Source organism: Phyllostomus discolor, chromosome 13 (assembly GCF_004126475.2).
Source record: "Phyllostomus discolor isolate MPI-MPIP mPhyDis1 chromosome 13, mPhyDis1.pri.v3, whole genome shotgun sequence".
Classification (NCBI taxonomy): Eukaryota; Metazoa; Chordata; class Mammalia; order Chiroptera; family Phyllostomidae; genus Phyllostomus; species Phyllostomus discolor.
Window position 1 is genome coordinate 26,083,305 of NC_040915.2, and position 12,045 is coordinate 26,095,349.

Sequence of the window (12,045 nt, forward strand, 5' to 3'; positions counted from 1 at the left end):
AAAGTAAAAGCTAAAACTACAGGCTTCTAGAAAAAAATCATAGGAGAAAATACTCACAACCTTGAGGTAGGCAAATATTTCATAAACATGACATAAAAGTATAAACCACAGAGAAAAACTGACAAATTAGATTTCATCAAAATAACAACAAAAAAAACCCCACTTCTGCATTTTAAAAGACACTCTCAAGAAACCGAAACAGTAAACCACAATCTGGGAGAGAATATGTACCATGCAAATATTATATAAAGGACTTGGAGCCGGAACATATAAAGAACTAAAAATTCAATACAAAGAAGATAATTTTAAGAAATGGACATAAGATTTCAACAGACCCTTCAAAAAAGATTATATATATATGCAAATATATTACATATGTGTGTGTGTGTGTGTGTGTGTGTGTGTGTAAATGATCGACCAGCACATGAGAAGATGCTCACTGTGACGAGCTATCGGGGAAAGACAAAGCGAAACCACTGGTAGTAGGTACCACTCTACACCACTGAGAATGACCAGACTTCACAGACAACACCGGGGAGGGGTAGGGATAGGAAAGAGCTAGAACTTCCAGAGAGCCCACTTTGACAGACAGTTTGCGGTTTCTTTTTAAGGTAAACATACACTCACTCTGCGACCAACAATTCCACACCTAGGTATTTGCGCAAGAGAAATGAATGGCTTGTGCCCACAAAAAGAGTTTTACAGGAGTGTGCACCGCGACTTCATTCATCGTAATCAGAAACTGGCAAACTCAAATGGCTTGACAGATTGTGGCTCATCCATATGACAGTATTTACTCAGCAGTAAAAAAAACACACACACACAAGAAAACAACTATAATATGTTCAACACTGATGAATCTCAAAAACATCTTTGCAGAGTAAAGGAGGTCTGAAGCAAAATCCGATGTACCTTATGATTCTGTTTCTATGAAATTCTGGAAAAGGCAAAACTAAGCTGCCATAACAGAAAGTAGATTGGTGGTGGCCTGGGGTAGGCGGGGGAGGGAGAAAGGGTCGACCAGAAGGGTTAGACAAGAATTTCTTGAGATGATGGAAGCATTCTCAGTCTGGATTGTCGTGGTTGTGTGGTACATTTGTCAGTACATTTGTATGCACCCTTAAAATGGGTGCATATTATTATACCTCCAGAAAATGATTTTTTAAAAAGGGTCATGAAACACGTGAATTGCTCTCCAAGGCCTCCTGCTGGGAGTGGCCCCCATGGGCAGACCCACAGCGGGGGAAACGTGGGGGTGGGAGATGGCAGGAGACCTGCAGGGAACACGCCCGTTTGTGAAACCACTCTCCGCTTCACCGAGACTGCTCATGGTCTTCCAGCTTGCAGTCCGTGCTTGGGTCCCAGCAGGTACCGCGTGCTGGCCCCGCAGCAGCAGCAGGGTTGGCCAAAGCACAGCAGCCTGGAGCAAGGGGCCTCTTTTTTCCACTCAGCTCCCTGGAATCTAGGACAGTAACCTGACTTAGTTCTGAGTTCTTCATGAATACCCTCGTGGCCTCTCTCCTCCTCCTGCCTACGTGCTTCCTCGCTTCCTTAGGAAAATCTCTCTCTCTCTCTCTCTCTCTCTCTCTCTCTCTGGCTCCCGCTCAGCAGCCAGGGGCCCCTCAGCAGGTCCCTGGGCAGCACGGAGACTGGAATTGCCATTGACTTCCGAGCCTTCTGTCTTTTCCCTCAAGGAAGCCCCAAGAAAACAGTGGGTGGAATAAACCCCATTCTCCGAAGTACTGTTCTTTTAAAAAGCTGGAAAGTTGGGTTGAGGAGTTTGGAGCTATTATTAGCACCAAACACTATAAAAAGGAAATGCCACTGATAATCTTAGATGGCTGTATTTTTGTATGGGATAACTCAAGCTTCCTTCTTCGAGTTCCCAGTCATAAGAAATACTTAATAAAAATACTACCTCGGGTCGTACCCTCAAACCCAGCTGAACATTGCTGAAATCCATTGGGGCTAGTCAGGTCAGGACTGACTGGGAAAACGAAGACCGCATTTTTAGAACATTTCTATGGCTGCTCCCTTCAGAGGGACTCAGGTCTGTCCTACGGGAGGAAAAGAACTACGTACGAGTATTTATTTGTTGGGACTACGTGGAGGCAGCATGGCAAAGGGGGTGGTATGCAGGCTGCAGTCAGACTTACCCAGGCTTTGTCCCTGTGTGGCATCAGGCGAGTTGCTCAACCTTTCTGGGCTTCCCCTACAAAAGAGTTGCTGTGAACCCTACGAACTGTCTGATGTCTGGCACTTGGTAAACTTTCAGTAAATGCGAATTCATTGTTAGCTCGCTCTCACCGTGGCGACTACAAAAGCCTCGTTTTGCCTTTGGGAATTCTGTACTCTATCGTGATACAGAAAGCATACAGACAGGGGGATAAAAGAACAACACTAATGAATAATGAGATCCTGTGATGGTAAGTTTGCTAAAAAGCATGAACTTCAGTTTGCAGACACTGCTGGGCCCCTGCTTCCAGACTGATTGGAGAGCAATGTGTCAATGTGTGTCAAGAGCCTTTAAAAATGTGTCTGCCCTTTGGAAAACAATGAAGCTTGGGAGCAAAGAGTTAGCCAGGATATACTTAGGGTAGCAAAAATTTAGTAACAGTCTACATGTCTAACAACAGACATCAAATGCATATTTAGACATTATAATTGATGAACATTTACATAAAGCAGGTAATAAAACAATATGTACAATGTGGGTCCATTTCGATGATATGTACGACCTGAAGTAGTGTTTCTGTTAAGAATTTCTTGTAACCAGGAACTCTAAAAAGGAAGCTTGACTACTCCCTTATAAAAAGACAAACATATAATAGCTGTATGTCTATGTATCTATATTTATATTTATATATTTATATATAGATCTAAATATAGTCTATAGACCTTGGCTTAACTTGATGGCTTCATGTATGGGTAGTACTTTTAGGTGAATTTTTTGTTTTATTCATTTGTATTTCTATTGCTTTTATATAAGAAAAAACCATTTTTTAAAAAGTTTGATTAATGTTGAAAACAGAGAGAACAAACATAGCATAGTAAGCGTGTAAGTAGTGACTCATTTTTTACTTGATATTTCTACCAATTCTGAGCCCTCATTTCCCTTCCTACAAATACAGATTCACCGAGTAACTTTGGGCAGATTCCTTCCTCCCTGACTCAGTTCTCTGTCTGTAAAATGCATGAGCTGGGATAGGTCAGAGACACACTCCTACCTTGAATGTCAACTCCATAGCATTACTAAGGACTCCCTGGGCCGCCTCTGTGAAAGAAGGCAAGGGCTCTGTGACCAACAGTGCCTGTCCTCGACAGAAGGAGGAACGACACAGGAGGACAATGCCATTCCCATAGGTAGACTAGAAAACATAACGATCTCTTAGAACTCTATGAGTTTGGAGCATCTTGAAGCAAAAATATTAACCTGAATCTGGGAAGTTGTAGGGGTTGGGGGTAGCTAACTCCATGTGTTCACTTTGGTTAGGTTGTAGCAGATCACTCATTTTCCACCTTACTTCACAGAACGCAAGACGTAACTTGGAACTGGCCGAGGGAGAAAGTCATGCCAGTTGTGTCTCCGGTGTATTTTCATCCAGCACCTCTTGTCCCAGCAAGGACTAACTCTGCAGCTGTTCCTCAGCTTCTTCAGTGTGAAACCATTTGAACACCACAGCTGTTAGAAACCTAAACCTGATTTCAGCTTTGTTCTTGGTCCACGTCTCATGTTTCCTGAGAGTTTCTAAGAGCCACACTTCTGGGGATTGAGTCAGAGGAAGCCACTTCTCCTAATCATCGTCCCAGGAAGCAGAAGGGCCGGGCGCTCATTCCCGAGGGGGACTTTCCAGTATGAAGTGGAGCTTTTTCTATTCCTGATTCGATGGAATGAAGCCCCTTGACAGGGTGCCAATGTTCCCCAAGTCATACGATGGATTCGACTTCCACCCAGTTTTGCCCACTGGCAAGCAGACAGAGATGCCTTGGCAAGCACCCTGGCTCTCACAGCTTGGCTATTTGGAGGAAGGGGCAGTCTGGAGGGCTTTCCTGTATATCAAGTTCACCATGCTAATCTACCCTAGCTTCCACAGAGAACAGCGGGCTGTATTCAGGGGTCTGAGCAACAGCTGTGCCTTCCAAACCAAGACGCTGTTGAGAAAGATGATCCGAACGTGGGCTGTGTGTTTCAGTGGGATTTGGTGGGACTTTCCTACTCAAATGGCCCTTTGTGTGCCTCTAAAAGATGAGGCATTAACCTCACGCGTGGCTAAAGCATGATGGATGACTTGGAGTTCTCAATTTACTTTTGGCTGGTGCTCAGAACTCAACCGTCAAAAATGCCTGGGTATCTGATGGACAATGCCCGGCTTGTTCAGACTTGTTTTTGATGGAGTGGGCAGACCCAGGTCTGCTAAGCGAGCCAGAGCTGGACTGTTACAAAGGATGACTCCAGACTTCCTCTTAGAGCAGTAGCATTGTGTCCTGAATCAGTGGCCTCTATTATCACCTTTGTTTATATTTGGCATCTTTACCTACTTCCCGGTCTTCTCTGACATCTGCCTACTTGTTACAAGGTGTGGCCCTGCTCAAGACTGGGGCATCAGGAGGTCGTGTGCTCAAGTCACTTTTACCCAGCTCCAGAAAGTCACCTGCTTGGTCACGGTGCCTTCTCAGGAAGACACTTTGCAAGTGCGAGCGCTTCAGACGTCATCAGTGCTCTGGACTGTCTTCTCAGACCCAAGGAGTCGGAAGTTGACCTGCTGTACCCTTGCCTCTCATATTAAATACCAGGCACAGTGGTATGTAGCAGGTGCTCAAAAAAGTGTAACTCCTACCTGTTGACTAATGCAACCGATATTATTAAACGTGTCGCATGTTGCAAGCACAGTGCTAGGTGTGAAGGATAGTGCATCAAGCGAGAAAGTCAATGTTCCCCCTCTCTTGGAGCTTCAGGCAGCGGGGGTTGATGGGGAGAAACGAAACAAGGAAACCAGTTCATTGCAGATGGCGGAAAAGTGCTTGTATTTATCTTGTTAGTGTAAAATTCCTCCTGTTCAAGCTCTCCCCACCCCTTTATCTATGTATGGGGAGCCACTCTCAAGTTAAAAAGAGTTTAACAATTGCATTAAGTATGAATGTGGAAAGGCATTGAACTACTAGCTCTTAAAGTGATGGGATAGGGCAGGGAAGGAGGGAGGGAGGGAGAGAGACAGAGAGAGCGAGAGAGAGAAAATGGGGTGTCGGTGGGAAGGAAATCCTGACACTGTGCCATGGCTCCCAAACACTATTTTGGTCTGAACCCTGGTGGGCTTCAGGCTCACCTGGGGAGCCTTTAAAAGATGCAGACCCCCAGCTCCCATCCTCAAATCTTGAATTCTGGAGGTCCAGAATGGTTTTAGAGTTTCCTGGTCATTCTGATGGGCCGTCCACACATGGGAAGCACTGCTTGTCAGCCAGCCTGTGAATCCCCACCAAGGCCGACACTACAGGACTGGGCCTGTTATTCTACTGGTCACCATAGACTTGGTTTTCTAGTTTCTAGGATTATCTGCCCTAGCTGGCCCTCAGGGCGCTTAGAATCTAGCAAACTGTATAAATGAAAAGGATGTGGGAATACAAAACAGGAACAACGAACTTAGTCTTTGAGTTTCAGAGAAAACTTTCTGGAGGGGAATTCTGGATTAGTTAGAATTTGACTCCGCTGCATTTAGCAGAGAACACACAATTATACTGGATTAAACTAGGGAGAAATTAATTTTCCTCATATGAAAGTCTTAAGGAAAGTAACCCATGCTGGTATTTGCTTTGGATTCCTTTGTGGCTTTTCTCCCACACTCAGCACAGGCCTCTGTGGTCCAAGATGGTTACTCAGATTCCAGCCATCACTTCCATATCCTGCCAGTAGGAAGAATAAAGGAGCAAAGAAAGACATAACCTCTCCCTTTAAAGGTATTTTCTGGAAGTTGCACATGAAATGTCCATTGACATCTTATAGCCTGGAATTTAGGCACTGAGCCACACCTTGCTTCAGATGAAGCACAGTTAAAAACATAGGGTTTTATGACTGGGAGAAACAAAAAAGGAAAACAGCCATTAGGAGTCAGGGCAGAGCTCTAAGGCAAGGGAAGTCACAAAGCAAAGACTATTCAGAAGTACTTTTCTTTCCATGCGCTCTATTTCTTATCCTTCATATTATGACCCCAAGTCCCAACAATAAGAGCCTGCCTCCCTAGCCAATCAGCGCTCAGATCTAAAATGACCTCTCAAATGATACCAAAACCCATCATGTCAAGGAAATAATGGCTGCTTGGAGATACCCCTTCCTCCTGGTCTATAAAAGAGCTCACCCTGAAATCTCATCGTTGAAATGTACTGGGACGAATTACTGAAACAGATTAGGAAAAAGTACAATCCTAACCCTTTCTTGGGATTAATTCTGACACATCTGCCTGAAGCACTATTATGCAAACATAAAGGGTGATCACTTGTGAAACTATAGTGTATGGTCATGAGCTCATGAGAAAACACTGAGGAAATGCAAATTTGTGCATGTGCATGTCTTATGATTATAATTGTGTGAAAATGGGTATATATGTGCAAATATTAGGAAAAAATCATAAAAACAATTATCGGATGGATTAGAGGTGGAAATTTCCTTTAGAAATACTGTTTTCATAATGAGTAAAATTTGAAGTAAGCCTTGCAAACTTTACATAGTGTCAAAGGTAGGAGTACTTAAGAATCCCGTGAGGAGTTTACTTAAATGCAGATTCCCAGGCCATAGCCAGAAAGAGCTGATTTTATAGGTCTGGGAAATGCCCGCATTTTTTAAAGTTTAAATGCATTTTATTTTCAGACAATTTACCTGACTTTTTTTTTTTCTTAAAAAACAATGCCTCTGCTCCAAACAAATCAAGGTCAAAATAAATGAGGAGCTCAAGATGGCATCAGTCTTGTTTGTCCTAGTCATGGTGTGTGCGTGAAAAACAGCAGCCAGGTATGATGACAGATCCAAATTGTCAACTCTGTTAACGTTTTTCCATATCCTGAGCCCTCCTCAAAGGAAACCGTGCGTGGGGTCGCACCGTCCGCATAGCGGTGCAGTAGAGCAACCACGCCGTCTGGATTCATGTTTTCACCAATAAAGAACAGGTAAGTTTTTGAAATTAGCAAGGATGTGCTTGGTTTGTTCTGCAGCCCCTGTCATAAAAGGCTTTAGTCTTGCTGGCCTCTGTCCTTCAAGATTCCCTGTGATTGCTTTCATGTCATCTTTGATGTCCTTCCTTTAGTCTTTCTTTGTGAAGCTGGTTCCCTGCAAGTGATGGTTCAGGACAATGACAACACCAGTGATGACGGTGCTTTTGGTACCTTCGCCCTGGGAAACCTCGGCAGAGGTATTTCCACCAACAAACAAGCCATCAGTATCACTCTCTGTCCTGTTGACCATCTTCCCCTGTACCTCCAGGCACAGCCCATCGGAGACCCGAATCATGTGGCTGTCGGAGAACATCTCATCGTGGCTGATGAGGTCCCGGTAGACGATCGGGTTGGAGGCTGGAAGGAGACCAAAGCGGCGCTAGCTGAGCCCAGTCCAGAACTGAGCACAGTGTCGCTGGAGCGGTGCTAAGGGGGGCGGGGAGAGGAATGGCTGCACTTTTAACGAGTACCCCAGGTCCCTTTGTTGGAAGTGAGGCAACGATCACACTGGAAAAACACTGAAACAGCTGGTGTCTCAGAGGCACTTATTAAAGTATGAGGTTGGGACGTTATCTGTGCCAAGGCCGCCCAGCTTACGCTGTGCTAAAGACTCTAGGCCAATATTCCATTGTCATTTCTGGGGAAACAGGAAGAAAATTTAAAACAAAGACTCCATAGTAACAAAAATGTCTTCTGTCCCTGGTTTATAAAGTAAAATAGCACTAAAAGGTAGAGCTCTGATCATTTTCCTTTCAGTCTCCCAAGGAAACTTGAAGCTGTCTGATAAAAGCACCTTGGATTATTAACAGTTAACATATCTCCAGTTCTCTTCCAGTCCCCACCCATCCTATAACTCACCCCATGCCTTTGCCATGGGCTGGACATAAATTCAGCTAAAATCTGCCTTTTTGAATGAAGCATGGCAATTTAAAACTCTAAATCTGGACCCCACAGTCTACATAAGCCAGCCTTCTGGATGATTCTATACTCATTTTATTCATTGCGTCAAGTGACCAGTTTGCCTCAGGGGCCGAGGAGCTTCTCTGTTTTAGCACTGAGAAGTTCTGTGACCCAGGACACTCTGTCCTTCAGTGCCGGGACGGCTGGTCACCCCGCACCTTTCCATCGCCTTTGGCCTATGTAATAATGCAGAGCTTGAAAGAAAAGACATATTCCAGGAAGGCTGTTCAGCCTCCCAGACACTGTGTCAGGGAACACAGGGGCAAACACTTAGCTTTTGAAAGATCTTCCTTTGAAAAAGAATACATGTAAGATCCTATTCATTGTTGTTAGAAATGAAAATATTCCTGAAGTGGTTTCAGAGGAGCCAGAGACATAACATTATAGCAAACAGCCCTTCCCATCTTCCCTTGATTGCTATAAGCATTCATCACCTAGTGAAAAGTCTACCACTGTTTGCGTGTGCTTTAGCATCAGAAAGGAGACATGGAAGGTTGGGCCAGGCAATCAGAATGCAAAACATACAAATAAAGAGTAAATCTGTCTAGCGGATATGGGATTTTTCATCAAATAAACTTAGATAGAAACTAACTCCCTATTACACTTTACTTTTACCGTAAAGACTTTGGAATTTTTGTAATATCCTGAAAAGATGATTCAGAAAGCTAAAAAAAGGACGTGCCTCAGCAGTCTGTTCCAAAATGTAGAACAAAACTTTCGGAATTACCCTGCCTACTGAATACATTAAAATTATACTTCTTTAAAATATTATAATTCATAGAATACCCACAATTTCATTTCGAAATCAGTTCCAAGCTTCAACTTTCAAAAGTAGCCTATATTTTTGACTCAGGAATCATCGTACTGACAGCTGGTTTACACTGTGAAAAATGTGCTTGTGTGGGAGTTTCACACATTTGCCAAACTTGAACTCCCAGGTGCAATATCAACTTTCATTAAAAAGTCAAGAATGACAATTTACAATTATTTTTCAGCTCTTCATTTTTTTTTAGACCATCAGATACTTATTGCAGAAAACATTTTATTTGGCCGCTGGCTTCTCACAGTGAAAGATTTAAGGAGATCAATACAGAAAACCGCATGTGAAGTCACAGTTAAAAAGCAAAGCCACCAGATCTAATCGCAATGAATATTTCCCAAAGTGGACTCTCTGAGTTGCTAGTAGACATCGTGTTCAAATGAAAAAGGGGTTCTCAAGCTAGATAACTTTGGGAAGTGCTGGGATCAACAGCGTTCAACGGGTTCTTTCACTGCAAGGCTTCTGAGAACCCTAACAATGATGACGGCACCGTCCAAGGTGGGGGTGTGGTGTGTGCTTCCCAAACTCATGTGACCAGATAGTGTCGGGTACCTAAAAAGTTTGGTTCCAACTAATACACTTAGAGGAACACTACCCTTTCCTCTCTAGATTTGATAAGTCAGCTACTCAAAAGTTGACACTAAATCTATTTCAAGCCTATTTGCAGTGAAAACAGTTCTTACTCACAAATAGCCAGAGTGCAGAACAGTTGGACATTCTAAGCCTATTGACTTTTCAACACACTGTTAAAGGAGGCTATTCGTATTATAAATATCATTAGCTTCCGGGTTATAATAAAAACAAACAAGGCAATGAGACCTGTTAGAAAGTGGTTGTGGCTTCAAGCTTAGAGAGTTTCCCTTTGATGACTTGGAGAGGCAGGTGAATGAATGCCGGCGGGCAGAGCTTTGTAAGTCCATAGAGCTCTAGTCAGAGCCAACAGCGGGTTGAGGGACTATGAACAAGCAGATATGGGCATTTGTAATCAGGCATACTTATCTGCAACTGGGTACCTTTCAACATAAAGCTACTCACGTTTCACCGCCCAAATTATACAGTGGATCTGTAAACTATCTAAGCTTCTGATCAGAGCACTGAGGAAGAGGAGGAGGAAGATTAAACAGTTGCCAAACCTTAACAGCTATTAAAAAGAAAATTGGGGAAGGAATTGGTGGTGTAGGGCTAGCCTGAAGACAAGCAGTCAGGAAACACTGACGCATGCTCTGTATCATTCCTTAGACAGGGAGGCCCGTAAACAAATTGTCTTAAGAAGAAGGTCTATAGTCCTGGCTGGCATAGCTCAGTGGATTGAGCATGGGCTGCGAACCAAAGTGTCGCAGGTTTGATTCCCAGTCAGGCCACATACCTGGATTGCAGGCCACAGCCCCCAGCAACCGCACATTGATGTTTCTCTCTCTCTCTCTTTTTCCCTCTCTTCCTTCTCTAAAATTAAATAAAATCTTTAAAAAAAAAGAATAAGGTCTGAAAAGAATCAAAACCCAATTTAACATTAAGTGAGACGGGGGAAAGTGGGTCAAATTATCAAATGCATTTTTTCCTTCACAGCATAGACGTCAAGTGTGAAGACAAATGTTTCTTTAGCTTCAAGGTGAAGCAACATTTGCTCTCTACCAAGAAATGACAGTTTGCTCTTTAACCACATTGAAATGACATTGCACAGAGTAATAAAGATTGTAACATATGAAAATAAAATCTTTTATTGGGAAGAGGAAATTTTACATACAATTAAGTATAGGGTTGATGAAATGTAATACATAAACAACCTTTGCTTAAGGAACAAATACAGATTGAGCAAAGGAAGAAGTTAAAAGCTTAGAACAGGTTTCCAACAATTTCCAAGCAGGTTTAAGTAACAAGATCTCAATTTGCATAAATTGTACAGATCATTGAGGGAAAAGGTATTGGTTTGTGGCTATTTCCGATCATCAATTCACTCTGTGTCTTGTAGATCTCTTTTACCATGATCCCATCTTTGGTGATCCCGATCCCATTCTAAAAAGTTTCTCCATCCATAAGTGGGCACTTACCAAGAGGTCACATTGCAAGTAGAATTTTTTTGTTCTTTGTGAATAAACAGATCCCAACATGCTCTTACGTGAACTCCGTGGTTTTAAAGACAGCTGCTTGAAGCAAATCTGGAAGAGCCCTTCCAACATGAGGAGTGCTCAAGTCACATGGACACGCGTGTTAGAGTTTGGAAATGGCATTGGGATATGGGCACAACATCTTCATCAATAGAGTCTTGGTCTCATGTAAGCTAATAGAATCTGTAATTCTGGAGGCTATTAAGTAAAAATAGATATCTGTAGGTGGTATGGAAAGCATCCTCATTTTAAGGATGCTCATTCTGCCAATATCTATCCCCCAAACAGAAAACATCCAACATGAACGATTTTATCTATGTTTATTTAATTATAACAAAAGTAGAACAATGAATACCAAATGGAAAAAGATATTCTAAATAGATGATCGAAATGTTCAGAGACAGAAATGACTAATCTAGCTGAAGGAATTACCTCAGGTGACATTAAAACACATTTGCAACTTATAATTGGTTATCAGTATAAATTAAATGTGGTGACAGAGCCAATTCACTAAAAGTTATCAAAATATTTTCAAAATGTTACATAAAAATTGACATCCATAAGTATTACATAAAGACCAAACAAAAATCACATAAAACAAATAAATAAATGTATCCTGAAATAAATACAAATCACATTTGTCACGCCAGATGTATACTCCCTTTTCCCTCACATGTAATTGTGAGGATTCAGAATTTTTCATGTTCCAAGAGAAAGTGACGATAATATATGTTGATGCAAATTTCCGCCATAAAAATAAACTACTTCGTATCTTAAATGTCCCTACGATGAAACACCAGGACTCCAGTTTCACTAATGAAAACTTAATGAAGGCATAAATTGCGTTTGGTTGGACTCCTCAAATCATGGCTGAAAACTCTCAGCAAAACATTCTAGGCTTTTTTTCCCCCTCACACCAACTGACCCAGAATATATTTTAAGAAATGTTTATTTTCTGAG

General features: G+C 42.4%; 1 pseudogene; it reads right to left on the bottom strand.

Moving 5' to 3' along the window:
• Positions 1 to 7,118: 7,118 nt before the first annotated feature.
• Positions 7,119 to 8,958, bottom strand: LOC114510287 (annotated as a pseudogene).
• Between the last annotated feature and the right edge of the window lie 3,087 nt (positions 8,959 to 12,045).